The sequence below is a fragment of the Lichenostomus cassidix genome, chromosome 4 (genome assembly GCF_008360975.1).
Source record: "Lichenostomus cassidix isolate B80296 chromosome 4, HeHo_3.0, whole genome shotgun sequence".
NCBI classification, from domain to species: domain Eukaryota; kingdom Metazoa; phylum Chordata; class Aves; order Passeriformes; family Meliphagidae; genus Lichenostomus; species Lichenostomus cassidix.
Window position 1 is genome coordinate 2,770,848 of NC_139484.1, and position 18,230 is coordinate 2,789,077.

General features: G+C 41.1%; 1 protein-coding gene across 2 annotated transcripts in view; it reads left to right on the forward strand.

Annotated features, from left to right (window-relative positions):
* Positions 1-12,408: 12,408 nt before the first annotated feature.
* Positions 12,409-18,230, forward strand: part of LOC146437693 (bifunctional heparan sulfate N-deacetylase/N-sulfotransferase 3) — a 229,537-nt gene continuing 223,715 nt past the window's right edge. The window contains exons 1-2 of one of the 2 annotated variants that reach the window (XM_085057629.1): positions 12,409-12,481; positions 12,720-12,850. The gene's annotated coding sequence lies outside the window, so the exon portion shown is untranslated. The remainder of the gene's footprint in view (positions 12,482-12,719; positions 12,851-18,230) is intronic. The other variant, XM_085057630.1, reaches the window with a different exon arrangement.

Sequence of the window (18,230 nt, forward strand, 5' to 3'; positions counted from 1 at the left end):
CAAAGGAACAGGGTTTCATTTTTGGCTCTTGATGATCAGTGTGGTCAAGGACAATGGATTCAATTTTGCTGAAGATAGCTGTTGACAATCAACATTTCTAAATCACCCCAAAGTAAAAGGCATAATGTGGAGGGAAGCATCAAGTTAGAAATGGTATAATAAAACATTGTAAAAATAACTGGATCTATGGAGGACAAAGAAAGTTCTGAATGACAACACCTGCAGAAAATGTTGTCTGTATTACAGTACAAAAGTTGCAGCTTTGGGAATGACATATTGGGCATCTTTTGAAGTGTTCCTGTCAGTCTTTTTGGGATGAATTTAGAGAACTACAAGAAGATCACTCCCCAAGTGATCTAGGCACTAATACAGAATGCCCAGAGAAGCTGTGGCTGCCCCATGTCCCTGCAGATGTCCAAGGCCAGGTTGGATGGGGTTTGAAGCAACCTGGGATAGTGGAAGGTGTCCCTGCCCATGGCAGAGGGGTGCCACAAGAGAGTGTTTAAGGTCCTTCCAACCCTAAACGTTCCATGAATTGAAGGTATTTGTAAGTAGCTTATTCCCCTCCTTCTGGAAATACATGCTTTTCTTTTATTGAGGTATTGGAAGGGCTGCAGCTTAAAAAGAAACAAACACACACATACAAAAATCACTTCTCCTCTGTATCACAGAGAAAAGCAGCAGTAGTTTATTTCCCTTTAGAAACATATCAGTCTCAAATGGAAAGCTTTTATACCACAGAACAGCTCTGGAGATACTTGACCTCTCATCAGATGATGTGTCCTGTTTTTAACCTACTGCCAGTATTCCAGGGAATTTTTGAAAGCTCTAAGGCATAACTTAGGAGTGTAAAGATTAACTGTGTGAAGCACAGGCAAACCAGTTTTAACAGGAAAAATCTTGCACCTGTCAGCCACCTGAGAGCAGAACTAGTTCAGAGCTCTAAATCATCATCTACAAGGGTTAAGGGCATAACAAATCTGTCATGTGCTAAATGTGTTTACTGCAAGTAAGTAGTATAGGAAGAAACTTTGCATGAGGACTGCTAATTCAGGTGCATTGCATTGCATTTCTACCTGAGTCAGTGCTGCTGTGTTCTTGAGACCCCACTTTGCTCATTTTAATAGACCTATTTGTATTGCTATAAAATAGCTGTAAGGATTTTTGTGCTGTGTTGTGACAGGGAAATCTGGCCCTTAAATCACAGAAGGGAAAGAAATAAGCTTTGGTTGAATAGAAATTTGTGGTGTGTGTGAGACTTGCATGGTTCACGGAGTTCTTTCTTCTCCTCTGAATGTTTTGGAGACTTACAGAAAGGATGCATCAGTGCTCATATTTCCTTAAAATCAGATGTATCAAGTCTAATTCATGATACACCATCATCTCTTCTATATGGTTCAAATATAGCACATTTTCTCTAATGGTGACATCCTTCACAATATTTGCACAGAAATTGGTGAGCTATTTTCAAGTGTTCATTCTGGGCTTTTTGGAAGGCTAGGTTTGAACAAAGGTATTTTTGATGAGTGAAATCTTTGCTCAAGGTTATTATCACAAAATTCCTGGAAGATGAGGCAGGCAGGTGTCCATCTGCTGCTGCCACCTATGGAAGTATGCAACGAGATGCCATTCGAAATATGTACCTGCTAGCAGGTATCCATTACATTCTGCTTAATTGCTTTTAAATGAGTGCCTCAAGAGCAAGATGAGAAAGGAGAGGAATAGCCAAGATGCAAAGGGAGACAGGCTCAACTCTTTAAATATTCCAGATGCCTTTGGCTGCCCCTGCAGTCCATCAGGTTTATGAGAGAAAAAGGGCAGTGAAAGGAGCATTCAACAATGTCTATCAAGCATCCTGCTGAAATAGCCATGTGTTTTTACAAGCTTTATGGTACATAGGAGATTTTGAACTTTTTTCTAAAATAATTTCAACTCTAGGTTAATGTTGAGACCCCTTTTGAGAGGCGGAGGGGATGGAACTGAAGGTTGCACTGTGCCTTTATAGTCTTGAACAAGGCTTAGGCTGTTTTTCTCCTCTGTTCCCAGCTGGCTCCATGTGCATTCTCAGTTGAGTAGCCTGCTTGATAATAGACTTTATGATTAAATGGCTGAGCCTGACTGTGAAGGTTATTTTGTCCTTTTTTGGCTGTTTGAACTCAGCAGTAGCAAACAGTCCGTCCCCTGCAGTGGCACTGAAGGCTGGAGCATCATTTTAAGTGCCTGAGGACAAATCCTGCAGTGCAATTCCATCGCACAGGGAGTGGCAAAGCCAAGGAAACACAGAGGCACTGCGGCACAGGGGCAAACATAGCAACATGGCAGTGTGGTGACACGCAGTGCTTCATCAGGACTGATTTCTGAACTCCTGGGAGTTTTTCCATGGGCGGTGCTGAAACCACTCATTTCTTCTATGGCTTGTTTTGGGGGGCATGCAGAAGCCCTGCTTGTTGATATCTCTGTAAACTTTGCTGTGTGACCAAGCAGTGTACCGATTTCAGCTGAAATAATTTGGAGGATAGAATCACAGCTGAGAGGAACATACTGTGCAAAAAGAGGGAGTTTAGGGATTTACGTGTTTTGGTGGCAAGGAGGCAAATGGCTGAAATCTGTTGGGATTTCCTTGTGAATAAATAAGTGTTAGGGAAGTGTTCTGCATGAAAAACAGTAGAAATTACAGTAGGACAGAAGAGCCACCTGGCATTCTTTTAACAGTGACTGAAAGGAATTGAGGCACAAGAAGTTTTACAGCGGGCTCTTCTCTGTAGATTTTCCTAATTGCTATTCATTGCTACTCTGTGGATCTTTAGGTGTGCACAGAAAAAAATTCCTAATCTACTTGATTCACCTAATCTTTCAAAGCATTCATTTTAATAATTTGACCCTAACAGAAGCACTCTAGCCACATCCTAAATTGGTGTTAGTCTTTCATTTCAGCTCCCACCTTACACGTGAACAGCACTTACACACCATTTTTAACAAAACTGTACTGCTGTGTTCTAGCAAAGCCCACAGATTAACTCTGCAGATGCTGCTGATTAAGGTTTGTATCTTTGGGTGTTATTTTAGTTCCTGCTCCTGAGGAGAAGTAAAAGGAAAATCCCTTTGGAATGTGTACCTAAGAGGAAATTGTCCATTTGTATCTCTGTCTCTATTTTCCTGGTTTGGACTTGGTCCTTCCGCAGTACTCTGATACCTGAGCTACTCTGGAATACCTCTCCCCAAAAATATCAGATGAAGTAACAGAAAAGTGATCTTTAGAGAGGAATGAAGCTTGAAGTGAATTCCCATTGATTGATCTGCTCTCAGAACCAAGGAGGGGTGATGTGGATGGGAGGAAATGGGAAAAACCCTCCCTGAGACAAGAGTGGGGAGGACAGAATAAACTGTATAGGAGTGAATAAAACACATTTCCGTGGAAATGATAATAGGAATTCCACAGGAATAACAATAAGATTGTGGCTGATATCAGGGTCAGGCTTCTTTTCATTAGTCTGGAAGTCAGTGTTCTTCATGATACTGTCAGACAAGGATTAAGGACATGGGGGATTTACATTTTCACATAGGTTTTATGAGTCCATCTAAACATGGTGGTTTTTGGTGTGCTCTTTTTTTTTCATGACAATTATTTTTAAACAAATGGGTGAATGAAAAATAGACTTCCCAAGAACCAAATAAATATTAAAAAATGTAAATATAAAAAACATATCCTTTAAATGCACCAAAAAGCCATCTAAAAATATATTTTTCAAGTACATATTATGAAAGTCACATAGGTGACATTTGGAGAAAACATATTGGAGAAACTTTAGTCTGAATTGTGAGTGATTTTTGGGTACTGATAACATCTACCCTTTCACTGTACTAGTAAATATGAAATCCAGTTTTTTATTTCAGCTATTTCTTTTTTTCCCCCCGCTGTCTGCTATCTTTTCTCATACTTGTTAAAACACAGATGGCATTAAGCATTGTAGCTATTTTTGGTTGGTTTCCTGGCTGGCCATAACTTAAATTTTACCTCAAATCCTGTTTTGGAGGGTGTGGGACCAGTAGAATTGAATTTCTTTCTTTTGATCCAACCATATACAAGCATCGTTTCTTTTATTAAAACTGTAAATATTTCATATAATGGGAGGGTAAACAGAAAATCTATCACGTTCCTTGTACAGCCTAGATTCTTCTGCAAGTAAAACAATTGCTACAGATACTGATTATCCTTTTCAGTCTTAAAAGAAAAAAAACTAAGGCACTGATGTTTTTCTATTGCTGCTGATGAAACAGAAACAGCTGGGTTAAGTAACCAAATGTATTGGAGCGAGAGGGACACCAGCCAAGGAAAAAGAGCTACCCTGAGGGAGAATGGCACTGGATGAAAATCTAGATAAAGGGAAAAAAAACCCCAAAAACCCACACTAAAAACTTTAAGGTTAGCCATTTTGTTTCCTTTTATAAAATATAGCCCCTGAATGTTTGTTTTTACCACAGCACAACAGATTTTATCTTTTCTCAACCTGCAGTAAAATACAGAGGTTAAAAAAATAGCAGTTGTGCTTTTGTCCTTGAGAACTTTTATGAGCACAGATGATAGCTGCTTGTTTACATTGGGCATAAACTTTGCATTGCACATTATTTTCCCTTCTGTCTCTGGGCACTGGACTTAAATCTATATATATGGATTTCTAGTTTGACCCTACATTTTAATGTTTTATGCTGAGGACAGCAAGTACAAAGAGAATGTAAAAGCAGCAGACATAGGGAATTAATTTAATAGCAGAAAGACATATTCCATTGAGAAAGTGGTGCTAATCATGGAGCATGTGCTACATGATTTGCATAATGAAGTGCTGAAAAGTCATGAACTATGAAATTCAACATCTCAGACAATTTTTATTCATTCTTCATGTATCTGTTACTGTTAAGTCTTTAATTATACTATTTTAAATGTTAATAATGCACAAGTTTTAATTAGAATTTTAGCCACATGTACATGTATAGACTTCAGAAATCAAGCTACTATCAGAGCAGCAGAGCAATAGAGAAAAATAGGGCATGAGTAGAAAGCTCCCTTTCTGTTTGTTTTAAATATACATTTATGTATTTTAGCCACAGATTCACTTGGGTAGCTGTACAAAACAGAGCACTCGGGAAATAGTGCCACTAAAAATTTTATGGATTTAATGCCCAGCTTATCTAGTTGTTCTGCTCTAGCCATCATCATTTCTCTTCTGAAATCTCCCCTGGACTCTTAGATGTAGTGGTGGCTGTTTCTGTCTTCATTTGGAGCTGCTCCAGTGTCATTGTCACTGTCTGTGACTGACACCCTCTTTCAAACCTGCCTTCAGACCACTGGGACCTTCTCATCTGCTGATGCCCCAGCAAGACAGTCCTGGCTGCTGTCACAAAGCCTGAAACCCAGGCAACAGATATTAAACATTTTCTTGATGTTTATAGTTGGAATAGCAACATATTTTTTGCCTTTTTACCTGCAAGAATGGTGGATGCTTACCAGCCATGGCCATTCACTGTGGGCTTTGATTTCAAACATCTGATTCCCTAAGCATTTTTGCAGCATTGCAGAGAGCTTGACTGACATCGCGACGAGAGGGAACTCACGGCAGTCTCAATATGAGATATAGAGTAAGCTCCATTTTATTTCACCAAACAAGAAACTTATATACTGTTACAGAAGTTACTAATTATAGCTACACACACACCTGCAGTCTGTTCTCACACATTCAGGGATCTTCCCGGTGACTCCCTTTTTCTTTCTCATAACACTTCTGACTCCCTATTCTTTCCCATGACATTGTTCCCACAGAACATTCTCAGGTAAACAAGCCACTGTAGCTTGTTAGGATTTTACTGAGGCCTGAGTATGCTGAGGCCCTGCTCAGGTATATTCAGTTAGCATAAGTTTTGCTGGAAAACTGCGTTTTCCAACACTTGACCTAAGAAGTAGCTTTGTTATTCTGAAGGGAGCACCCAGCCCTTAGCCATTCTTATTTATTTTTCCTCAGATGTTCTGCAGGAGTTTAAAAGATCTTATTCTATGCCTGGTTTTGTTCTTATCTGAGCCATACATTTCTGAGCTTATTTAGGAGCACTTGCCTGACATTCCTTGATGAAATAGTCACTGAATGCACAGTCCTTGCAGAAGAGACCCACTGTGTTCAGGACTGGTCTTTTTTGATGTGGTCTCAGCAATTTTGCTTCCTTTTTTGGAGTGAAGCAGCTTATAGGAAAAAAAAAGCTCAAAGTGAAGCTCTTTTACAGTGAAGCACAGAGCAGCAGTAGATGCATTCTTCTGGAGAAGAGGTACTGTGGCTAAATTGATTTAAACTAATCACTAGTTAGTCTTGAGTTCTGGGAAACCATCTGATACAGCTCAGATTCCTGGACTTCAGTCTACTGCAAGAGTTTCCGTGCAACTCTTGTTTCATTGGAAAAAGCAGCTGTTAAAAGAAATAATGGAAGCAGAGGGGAATTTGTAGAACACTTAATTGTCATAGCCTGAATTCCTTAAGATAATCTTTTTTTCAACCATTGAACAATATATTTTGACAATAACAATTTTGTGCACAGGAATACGTATTTATCTGCAAATTTAACAAGATGTCAATATATGCTTCTTACTGCAGACAAAGTAAATTTTTAAGTTATGTGAGATTTTGGTTGTGTGTGTATGAAATGTGTTATTAACTACTAGGCAATTTTCTTTCTTTTCCTGGCTGTAAAATAACAGGAAAAAATGCAACCATAATAATACTACAACAAAGAGAATCATATTTATGACCAGATGAGAACACTGGCTAACTCCCTGGAAGATAACATTTCTCAGTTTATGTGGACAAGTAAATATTTATGACTGGGATCACAGAACAGCAACCAAGTCATCAATAAGGGATCCTATAAAGGTGTGAAAGAGAAAGTCTTGATAAACAACATTTTGCAAACTTAGTTTAACTGGATGATGCCTTGTTAATTTTTGTAATGGATGGTGACAGCAGCATGAATAAGATATATTATGTTAGTCAAATGGAACACATGTGCTGAATGCACAAGTTTAACCATCCATACCTGCACAATAAACCTAATTAAATGGTGTGTCATCAGAGATGATTTAAATGAAAAGATAATGAAGCAAATCACATGAAAAGTGTTCAACAAAATTTATTCTGAAAGAATAGGAAAGGTTATTATAATTAGAAAAGTAGTTCTCCATGTTAATTTTTTTAATGTCTCATTAAAATCACAAACTTGGAAAAAATCATGGAAACTCAATTTTGTACTTGAGTACAAAATTTTGGGGCAAAAGACAGGATTTTTGTCACCACTTTTTGCTGAAAGAGATATTATTTTTACTGATCAATGCTGAGGGAAAGTTTCAGGTCTACATGGAAACTTATGGCTGATGGCTCTTTGTGTCTGTGTCTGCACAGGATCCTGGTTCTCTCCCTTGTGAAGGTTTCCAATAGAATTTAGAGGAAGTATTTGGCAGATAAAAATACAAAATAATTTCTCCACTGATTATAAAAATGGTGGTTTTACTGAGACACCTGTCAGTACTTTGTTCAGAGTAGCAACAATCTGTGAAAGCAAAGGAAGGAACAGGAAGACTTGGTGAGATCTTCTGAGCAAAGAAGACTTCTGTTTTTCACCCTTCAACGTGTTGTTTGCTCAGTGAACGAGACATTTGGCAATGAAGGAACCCTCACCAGGCTCTGCATTGCAGGTGTTTAATTGTTCAGGACAACCACTTGTCTGTGAAAGAGGATGCTAAATGGCCCTGGAGCTTCAGTCAGTTTCTCCAAAAGCAGAATAAAATGTATTATTAGTCCCCAAGGTAACTAAAAGTGCTTTCTCCAGGAAAGTTTCAGTGACCTTCCCCTAGCTGAAAGTTACATGTAAGCCATTCCTTTACACTGTGGGAGGAGAACAGACTAACAGCCAATTGTGTGTTGTTACCTGGATTAAACCAAAGTGACAGACACAGTACTGAGCCACAGACTTCAGAACCAGGGCTTGATGGCATCCCCCTCTGCTCTGCATGTGTTTGAGGTATTTCCAGTTTCTTCATTCCATGATTTGAAATAATCACTGTACCTTTTTTCTTGGAGCTCATTCCCTGATTTGTCTACTTTTGCCTTTCCCAACACAAGCACATGTTTAGGCTGTTTGTTCAGTTCAAATTAATAAGTTTAGGTTTTTATTTCAGGCCTATCTCAGCCTCATCAGTGTTTTCAGAGGCTGCTGCAGTGCTGGTCTTTGTTATTGCTGCTCTGCAGTGACTCCCAGCAGACAGTACAGCCAGACTGCCTTCAAAGCCTTGTGTGCAAGTTGTGTCAGGGTGAAACCAAAGTAACTGCAGTGAAGAAATATATGCAAGTACTTTGATCATCATCAACCAGGTTAAGGTAAAAATTCTTCAACAGCTGTAGCATGGCCAGCAGGGTCTTGCAGTTCATACTAACTATTGATGGATACTTCCTGAAATATCCATCAATAGTTAAAAATGCCATGTTTTTTAGAAAATATTTCTATCATGTTTATCCCTTCAGGGCTTTCCAGGCTGAAGTGAGGCAGTGCAGTGGTGTTTAATGAGATGACAGCTGTGTCTGAAGTGTCACTTGTTGGCTGGCAGAAGACAAATACTTAAGAACAAATCCCAGTAGGTGGTTTAGCTTTTAAAATAAGGCTTCGTTTCCACAAAGATTCTGAGATCTATGGGCAAAAAAGGCAGGAGAGAGAGATTGCAGCGCACCCATCTGAAATTTAATCAAGAAGTTAAACTTACTGTAACAAACATAAAGATTTAGTTATAGAGAAAGTACTGCTTTATGTGTATTTGGTGAAAATCAATAGGGAATGGCAAAGTTCTCAGTCAAACATTTGTTAACATCTCTAACTTAATATTGACTACATTAATATGTAGTCAATAATTATTCCATCAGAACTGTTATAATGGCTGATGATTTCCAAGCAGAACTTCAAACTGGATGCTTATTAAGTTATTTTTTTCAACTAATTTCATAATCACAAACAATAAAGCAAAAAATGAAAAGGTTCTTTTTGGGCAGAGCATCTCAAACAACTGCAGCTTCTGATTCTGATCTTTGCAGAAAGACTCCCACATTTCCATGGAAGCTGCTTCTTTCTGATCAGAGATGAGCACAGAAAAAATTAAAACTTGGCCTTACTTAATGTTTTCCCCCCTTTAAAATGTTGTAGCTGTCTTTTGCTGGCTGGTTTGGCTTTTTTTATTTTTAAAGGGCTGTCTTCTCAGGGAGTTGCATTAATTCCAAGTGATTTCTTCTACCCAGGACATGCTTGAATGCTCCTAATGACATCTCCTTAGGTCTTAGTTTCTTAAACATGACCTTTAACATGTGATAGAGTAAGAACAGCAGAATCTCAGAATCTGTTTCTTCTCCATTTCACTTCACTGCTAGCTGGCTCAGTATCAGAAGATGCAAGTATAGTGTCCCTCAATTTATGGAGGTGCCCAAATATTCCTGCAGCAAAAATACTCATGGAAAAAAATTGTGCACATAAAGCTAGGTGTCCTTTGGCTCTGTGAAAACACCTGTACAATGTCAAGTCACCGTGCTATGAATTTCCTGTTCCTTTGGGGAAAACTTATGGCATTCTTTAGTGAACAGTACAGGTGTCTGTAGTATGTTCTCTCCTTTTTGCAATCAGTCTCCTTGTATTTGTGATCTTTTCCCTGAGATGCAATCAGACACAATTAGTATGTTGCATCTTTCGTTCTGCAGTATAAAGACAGATTTTACCACAGTCAATGTGCTTTCAGATTTGAAACTGCTTGGGGTACCAATTTTTTGCTATGTCTTATGGAAAATGAAATTGCACAAAATGCTGTTGAATTTGCACACATTACACATGCAACCTCTTCTGCAGACACATCTCCCTGGAGTCATGTGCTCTGACCAAAAGAAAATGACATTGTTATATTCCTTTGATATAGCTTTTAGATTTATGGTTAGAAACCAGTATTTTTACTAAAGAAGTATTGACAAGATCTTGTGTTATGCCTCTGAGGAGCTGGACAAAGTGTTAACGTAAAGCTCAGTGAATGGATCTAACTGTGTGAGGTGAATCTGCTGAAGAACACAACTTTGCAGTCTGTAGTGAGAGCAAAGAAGAGCTGAATCCAAGGGGGGATGTGAATAACTGTGTAAGCCAAGTGACAGGATTCCATCTGCCTCACTTGGGTGACTCCCAAGCTGAGGAATATTTCTCGTGCTTGTCTTTTACAAACAAAACATGGACATTTCCAAGGACACAAGTGGCTGAAACAGTTTGTCCTTGTGCAGGCTGTCTGAGAGCTGGCACGTCCTGCTGCCCAAATGCCCCAAACCGGCACGCGGGAGCCCTGGCCCAGCCCTGGCCCAGGATGCAGGATGCCATCTGCGGAAGAACAGTCCAGTGTTCCTCCTTTCTCATCTCAGATCAGTCCTGGTAGGACTGAAAATGGAAAGGTCAAGCCAGAACGGGGTGTGCTATAGGAAACAGTGGCTCAGCCGGCAGATAAATCTGACTAAGCCAAGGAGAAAGGGACTGTGTGGTTTTACCTTTGCTCTGCTACTTCTTTTCTCTTCAAGGCTGTTTGTGTTGGAAAGTGTTACTTTGTGTTGTTTCATCTAGGCCTAGCAGAATAGGCAGGGACTCTGGAAGAGCACATTTGAGCTTCTCCTTAACATACAGCAGATAAAGAGAAGATAATGCATCCATGCATAAAAATCGCTTGATGCCAGGATTCTGTTTGAGAGCATCTGTGAAATTTTGCTAGCTTGATTAGAGTGATGAGGTGTGTTACCTGAAACACAAAGAATAGATAGTAAATTACCTTGTCAATCTTGCTTCCTCTCCTTCCCTCACCTCTGTGGCTTTTCCCTTTCTGTGACTTAAGCTGCCTGCAGCAGCCTCACGCTTATCCTTCAGAGGGGAAGTGAGTCCGTCTGAACTTCCCCTCGGCGCTGGTTAATGCTGTCCTGTCAGCACACTGTTTCCCTGGCGGGGCTGGCACAGCCACTGCTGCCAGGAGGGATGCTCGCCCCAAGAGCTCTGTCAGCTTGCAGAGGGATGATGTGATGTGCTCTGCTGCAGGAGAGCAGAGCTGTGCTCCTGCCATGGCTACAGCTCCCCTGGCGCTAACAGCACATACAGTGGTCTTGTCCCAATAAAACAGTCTATCTCGTAGCCCAAATGGTGCTTTAAAAACCTCAAATGCCTCTTCTCCTTCTTTGTTACATGGCAGAATGCTGAGGATGTAAAGCAACAGCATTGTCGGTCACTTGGATCAACTTGTGGTCCACATATTTCCTAACTTTTTTTTGCAGTGATTGCAAGGAAGGAAGCTGATCTCATAATTTGTCTTCACTGCTTCTTCTTCTTGTTATTACGTTTTTTGACTGACTACCTGGAGGCTTTGTTGAGGGCTGTTTCTTGTCAGAGGCGTGTTTATCGGTTATTCGGACGGAAATGGAGACTCTCGGCCCTGAGGGAGCGAGCTGCTCTGCCGTTGGAGGTGTGAGAGGAGGGGAAGCCCCAGACCGCTCCTCACGCCCTCAGGCGCGGTGCTGGGGAACTTTCCATGGATTCCCCATTTCGGGTAGGGCAGTGCCGCCCCGCCCGGCTGTTGCTCGCCGCTCCTCACGCCCTCAGGCGCGGTGCTGGGGAACTTTCCATGGATTCCCCATTTCGGGTAGGGCAGTGCCGCCCCGCCCGGCTGTTGCTCGCTGTGCCCTCAGGCGCGGTGCTGGGGAACTTTCCATGGATTCCCCATTCCGGGTAGGGCAGTGCCGCCCCGCCCGGCTGTTGCTCGCCGTGCCCTCACGGGGGCGCTGCGGCCACCATGTTGTGCCGCTTCCTGCCCTTCCCCGCGGCGCCATCTTGTGGTGAGGCGGCGCGGTGGCGGAGCGGGCGTGAGAGAGGCGAGAAAAAGGGCCGTTCGGCTCACGGGATGACTAAAGGTCTGACTTTGCTTTACAGACAGGCAGAAATAGCTGAGAGGTGGGCCCCGGTTGCCCAGCGGTGTTGGAAAACGCAGTTTTCCAGCAAAACTCATGCTAACTAAGCAAGCCTGAGCAAGGCTTCAGCATGGTCAGGCCTCAGTAAAATTCCAACAAGCTACAGTGGTTTGTTTGCCTGAGAATGTTCTGTGGGAAGAATGTCATGAGAAAGATTAGGGAGTCAGGAGTGTTATGAGAAAAGAATAAGGGAGTTAACAGGAGGATCCCTGAATGTTTGAGAACAGACTGCAGGTGTGTGGATCTATGAATAGTAACTTCTGTAACAGTATATAAGTCTCTCGTTTGGTGAAATAAAATGGAGCTTACTTTATATCTCATATTGAGACTGCCGTGAGTTCCCTCTCGTCGTTTCTCTTTACAGCGGTCAGCTGAGAGGAGGCGATGAGTCTTCCTTCCCGTGCCGGAGCTGTGAGGGGAGATGCGGCAACAAGGTGAGTTCTGGCTGTGGCCGCTTGGAAAAGGCACGGCTGGTGACTGCTCGTCCTGGAAAAACCCAGTGCAGTGCTGGGAGGTGGCAGGGACAAGGGGCCCATTTATTTAATAAATAATGTTCCTGAGGCACCGTCGGTCACGAAGGAGGACACGAAGGCCATGCGGGCCGCAGAGGGAGGAGCAGGTGCTGGGGGTATGTGGTTGAGGGGAGGCAATAAAATACTCTGGCTTTGCTAGGTTCCTTCTGGGGAGAAGATGGAGCTGCTTTTCCCACTCCCAGGGCTGTGGAAGGAGGACAGAACAGGAGATCCTGGTGAAAGCAGTACAGCGAGCAGATCCCGAACTCTTTCCTGTGGGAAAACACGAAGGTTAGTGACCATGACAGAGGTCACTGAGGGCTTTGTTGCTCCACACCACCATGGCTGAGAAATAGGTTTGGTTAATTTCACCATTTTTAATACTTACAAGTTGGTTAAGTTAAGGGGAAAAAAAAGCCAACCAAACTGATTGAGACTTGAAGCTAGTTTATAAGAATGTAGAAAATCTCCAGGAGAGAAAAAACCTTCTCGTCTGTAACTCTGGTGCAACTTGTGGAACTCAGCCGTGTTTGTAAGCAGTGAGAGATGGTTTCAGTTTTCCTCTGAAGTATCAAATGAAATTTTTTTCTGTGTTCATTGTCTGGGGTTTTGTAAAACATGAATAGTCTTCAATGTTCAATTAAGAATTAAAGTCAGGGATTTCACTTTCGCTCTGGAACAGCAACAATAAAAAATTTTGTTCCAACTTGAACTTTCTGTTTTTAGTTTTAAAGGAGAATGCAGCCAAATTCCAAACCTGTCTTGCTCTATAGACATGCTAGAATACTGCACTGGGTAGCCCAAATATTTGAGGTGGGGTAGCAGAAATACTTACTGCGAGCTAAGTGCTCTGGTAGCTGTTTGGACAAAATACTGGAAGAACATAAATGTGAAACATCTTTTGAAGAAGAGAAAATAGCATGAATTTTTAATGTGATTTTCTTTTTGTTTGTGTATATTGCCATATCTCTGGTAAGATATGAACTAGCACTGTTTTCTTGGGCAAGCCATGAGGCACAGCATGTGCAGTCACTACTGTTTTTAGTTAAGTTTGTTTAAACACTGAGAAATGCTATCAGGTTTGCCATCAGTATTCAAGAATTCTTAAAAGTAATTATGGCAACATGCACAGAACCTACAAACAGGAGGAAGAAAGAAGGAGAATTCAGTCAGCTGAGGATAAATATGTGCTGTAGAATGAGGTAAACATTGAATTAAACTTTGTGCTGTCTGCAAATAAATTCATTGCTTTTTTGAATGCCTCATGCCTTTTGGTTTGGAGAAAATTTGACATGTTTGTACAAAGGGAGAAAATAGAAATGAAACAAATTTCAGAAAGCTTGATGCATTGGAATGGTAAATATTTAGTTGATTTTTATTGCAGGCAATGTCACACAAGTTATGGTTCTCTAAAGGTAAGTAATTGTCTATCATTGACTGTAAGTGGGCATGTAAATATTTTGACTCAAGCAGACCTTGTTAACCTGTGGTCCAAACACTAAACAATGGAAGTTTGGTTTTTTTTTGTTTTCAAGACAAATTATCTTTCGCAGAAATTGGAAATCTTGAAAAATTTGTTGCAGCTAAGATGGTGAAAGCTTTCATTGAATTACTGTACATTGATTTTACTTACAAGCGTATTTTACACAGTATTATTTTACTTTATTATTTTACTTTATGGTTATTGCTGACTTTGATAAGTATCAGGTGAGGAGAGCAATAAGCACAGTGTGAGTGGACTGAGCTCTTAGTAGCAAGGGCCTGACTGGAGTAGCAGACTAACACATTTTTACAAATTGTGGGGGTTTTCATGCACTTGGATTTTTAAACAAAGGTTGATCATCTCCAGGTGGTTCTCATGCACAGCTGACCCTGAATTGTACTGTCAAGGAGTTGGGAACAGGCTGCTTTCCTTCAGTGGGTCTTACATGTCTACTGCAAAGAACTGTATTGAGAGTGTTTCTGCTGCTCAAACAAAAACTTTAATGGGTGTGGTTTGTGCTTTTAGTTGTGTAGCTTGTGATGAGGGGCTTTTTGATTGTTTAAAAGCTGATTCAACACTGCTCACCATTCAATATTGTTGTTCTTGGATTTCGTGCCACTGTAATCATTATCTGCTGTGCAATAATGTCTTAAATTTTAGTGCCAAAGCTCTTTCCTTAGAGAGTGGGAGGATGAAGGCTACAGTGTGCTTTAGAGTTAAAAGTATTTCAGCGATGCAGGATTCCTGCTCCTTAAACATTATAGAGAGAAAAAATGTGCAATCCTGATTCCCCCCTCACCCGCCCCGTTTTTTTCCCCAGCTTGGGGAAGAACGGTTTTATTCCTTATTGTAATGTTAGGCAGATCGGGATAAATAGCTGGTTGTTACATATTATTTATGTGTTTACTGCCAGATTTCTTCAGATGTACATTACTGGCACCTCTGACAGGCTGGTATTTGTTAAAATGGGTAATATGAATCTTTAATGTGTCTCTTGCATATTTATCTAATTATTGGTCAAGCAGCATGACTTATAGGACAGTTTAAAAATCCATTTTGTCACACAAGTAATCATTTGAAAGCACTTTTCTTTATATCTTGAGAAAACTCACATGTCAGTTCTGTCAAAGCAGTTGGCTGTCACAGAGGAGGTGGGCAGAAAGGACTTTTGCCAAGACCCCCTGTAAAATCTTGGTGTTATTTTTTTTCAATTTGTGAACTTTAGTGAGCTGTGTGCTGCGATTATGGTTTGAAATGAGGTGTTCCCTTTCCCCTCTGTGAGCTGTCATCTGCTGCCTGCTGTGACCTCAGTGAGCAGCCACAGGTTTGGAATGGCTGACCTTCCACCCACAGTCCCTCAGCACTGCTCGCAGCAGAGCTCGTCTCACTCAGTGCCAGTAGCAAGAAGAAGGTCGTGGAATGAAAAAGGGATTTAAGGATGATAGATGAAACATCAGAAAAAAAAAAAGATTGCAGCTACTGGAGCAATTGTGAGTCATGCACAACCTGATTCTGTTTAAATCATACTTGCTTGTTGTGCCAAAGAGAAGGCGATCTGGCAGCAGTGTTGAGAGCAAGTTGGTAAATCCATTTCCAAACAAACCAGCAAAACTGCATCCAGAAATTCAGTCTCTCTCAACTGTTCAAGATCTCCTAGAAGTAACAAGAGAAATAAGAAAGTATCTCCTTACTGTGAATTCAGATGTTTCTAATAGTGGTGGTCACTGCTGATGTTGGTTGAAATACTGTGAAAGAAATACTCTTTTGTCTTCTGGAAAATACGTTAGAAATGGTTATTTTTCTGAAATTTTTTTTTCCAGTGAAGGAGGGGGGGAACAATTTGGAGAGGCATACAAACAGCAGGGGAGAGAGCTTCCCGTTATCAGTGGTGTTTACAGGTTGTTCTCTTTCCCACTTGATTTTCCCATGTTTCTACAGTATTTGATGTAAAATTCATACCTGCATTTTTCGTATAAAATTACTAGTTTCTAATCATAATCTAAGTTGAAATATTTACCTTGAAATTTCAAAATAGAAATCATGGGTAACTTCATGGAGCTTCTTGTTATACTGCTGGGGTTTATCCCAGAATAAATTGAAACCTAAAGGACATGTGGTTCTTGAGCTACTCAGAGGTTGAAAGCTTTAAAAGAAATTGAATTGATGCTGCAAAATGCATGAATTTCAGTGTTGGTCCTGGTTTATTTTGATCAAACAAAAGCAGAGCTTTCTCCAGGTTCCTCTGAGCTGGAACAGTGTGTGCAGCTCTTGTCACCAGCAGGTTTTCTTTTGACGTGCTGTAGAGCTTTTACAGTTGCTGAAGCTTAGAAGACTGAGCCAAATCTGTCAGTGAAGAGCCTTTTTCCTGCTTGCTAGGATAAGGAAATTCTATTCTAATATTTTAAACATTATAAGCAGTGTTATGCTTAAATGATATATTAATACATTGTATCTGTGGCTGGGGGAAATAAGAGCCTGAGTCTGGCAGCCAGATAGTGTTAGACTGTGGCAGGTTTCCAGAGCAGTGAGCAGTGCATCCTTGGGCTTCCATGTCTAATTAGCAGCAGCCCTGCTGCAGCCAGTGGCCACTGAAGTGTCTAACCCAGTTCGCTTGCAGTTGTTCATCACTTTTCATCTGGCACTGCACTGTCATCTGACTATCATAGCTTGAGAATTGTCTCCTTGAGTAATTGCTTAGGCTGCTGCCCCATGCCTTTTTTTTCATGAAATCCTGGTGGTTTTCCCTGTGCTGAGTGAGCTGTGAGGTTGCTAATGACATTCCCACTGACTGCTCATAAAAAAAAAGCACAATCACATCGTGTCAGCACTGACAGGAGTGCACGGAGCAGAGCACAAAATAGAAACGTACTTGGCTGGTGATTGCTCCTGTGATGGATATTGGAGCAAAAGGGAGTCTGCAAGGGAAGGACTGGCAGGCTGTCCTGCCACAGGATGTGTGAGCCAGCTGCTCTGCACAGTGCTGACCTTGCTGCAGGGTTAAATGTCACACCTTCTCTTCCTCAGCTGAGACCCACACAGTGTTCTGCTATCTCCTTAATGCTCACTGCCTCAAACACTGTCCTTGCTGAAATGCATTCTCTCCAAATTGTTCTTCCTACTTTTGAAACACCTGGTATTTTTTATGAGCTGTGCACACAAAGTGAGCTCACAACATATGTTCCTGCAGGAGTTGCTGTAGGGGAGTAGAGTGCCAGAGACGGACAGTTCCCAGGTGTCACTCTGTGGCAGTAGATGAAAAGTTGGTCATCAGCTCCTGATGAACCATGCAGCTGCTCTTGATCTGTGGATCAGGGACCATCATACCTTTGATATCACTTTAATAGTTTCTGGGACTGTTTGGTGTGTTTTGAGGGGTTTTGCTGGGTTTCTTAATTATTTTTTTTTTTTAAATCTGAACTAAGACCAGTTGGATAGTGTCTGCAGTGCTGAAGGGATTCAGGATTGTTAGGTTATTTAAATCCTTTTTTTCCCCCTTTAGGAAATTGGCTGAACGAAAAGGGTGAATATGTGGGCAGGACTGTCTTGTTAAAAACAATGCTGTCTTGAGCACCATTTGGTTTTTGACATAAAATAGGGAAAGTTTGTGTCACCAAACATGAAGCTGTTCGTGAAGCAGTAATGTCCCAGTGACTGGTAAGTTAACCTCTCTTTTAGAGTCTCTTGGACTCTTGAGAGCTGTTTAGATTGATTGGAGTTTAGAGGTGGCCTTCCCCCATGGCCCTCCTCTTCAGGAGTGTGTGCCTTCAGTGTGTTGGCATTTTTTCCCCTGGTGGTATTTCTTGTGTTCTAGATAGACACTGAAAAGGAGATGTTCCTGCTTCTCCTAGAAGAAAGGTGATTGTATGATGATTGCAGTAGTGAGGAACGAAGAGGGATGGGAAAAATACAGTAGGCTGGGGCCTTCAGAAGTCTTAGAGTAAATGTGAGCTCTGTGTTGGTTTTGAGTCTTGGTCTTGCATCCTAACTCTCACAAATCTAACCTGTTAACATAAATGATGAGGTTATCTAACTTTGATACAAACTCTGTTAAGAGTCCTTTTTTCCTTGGAAGTGTTTGGTTTACATGATAGATTTCTTGTAAGAAATAAAACCTCTACGTTGTAGATACTTAAGAGCTGTGTCTAACATGATAATAGCATGAAGGAGTACAAGTAAGAGGGTAATGAG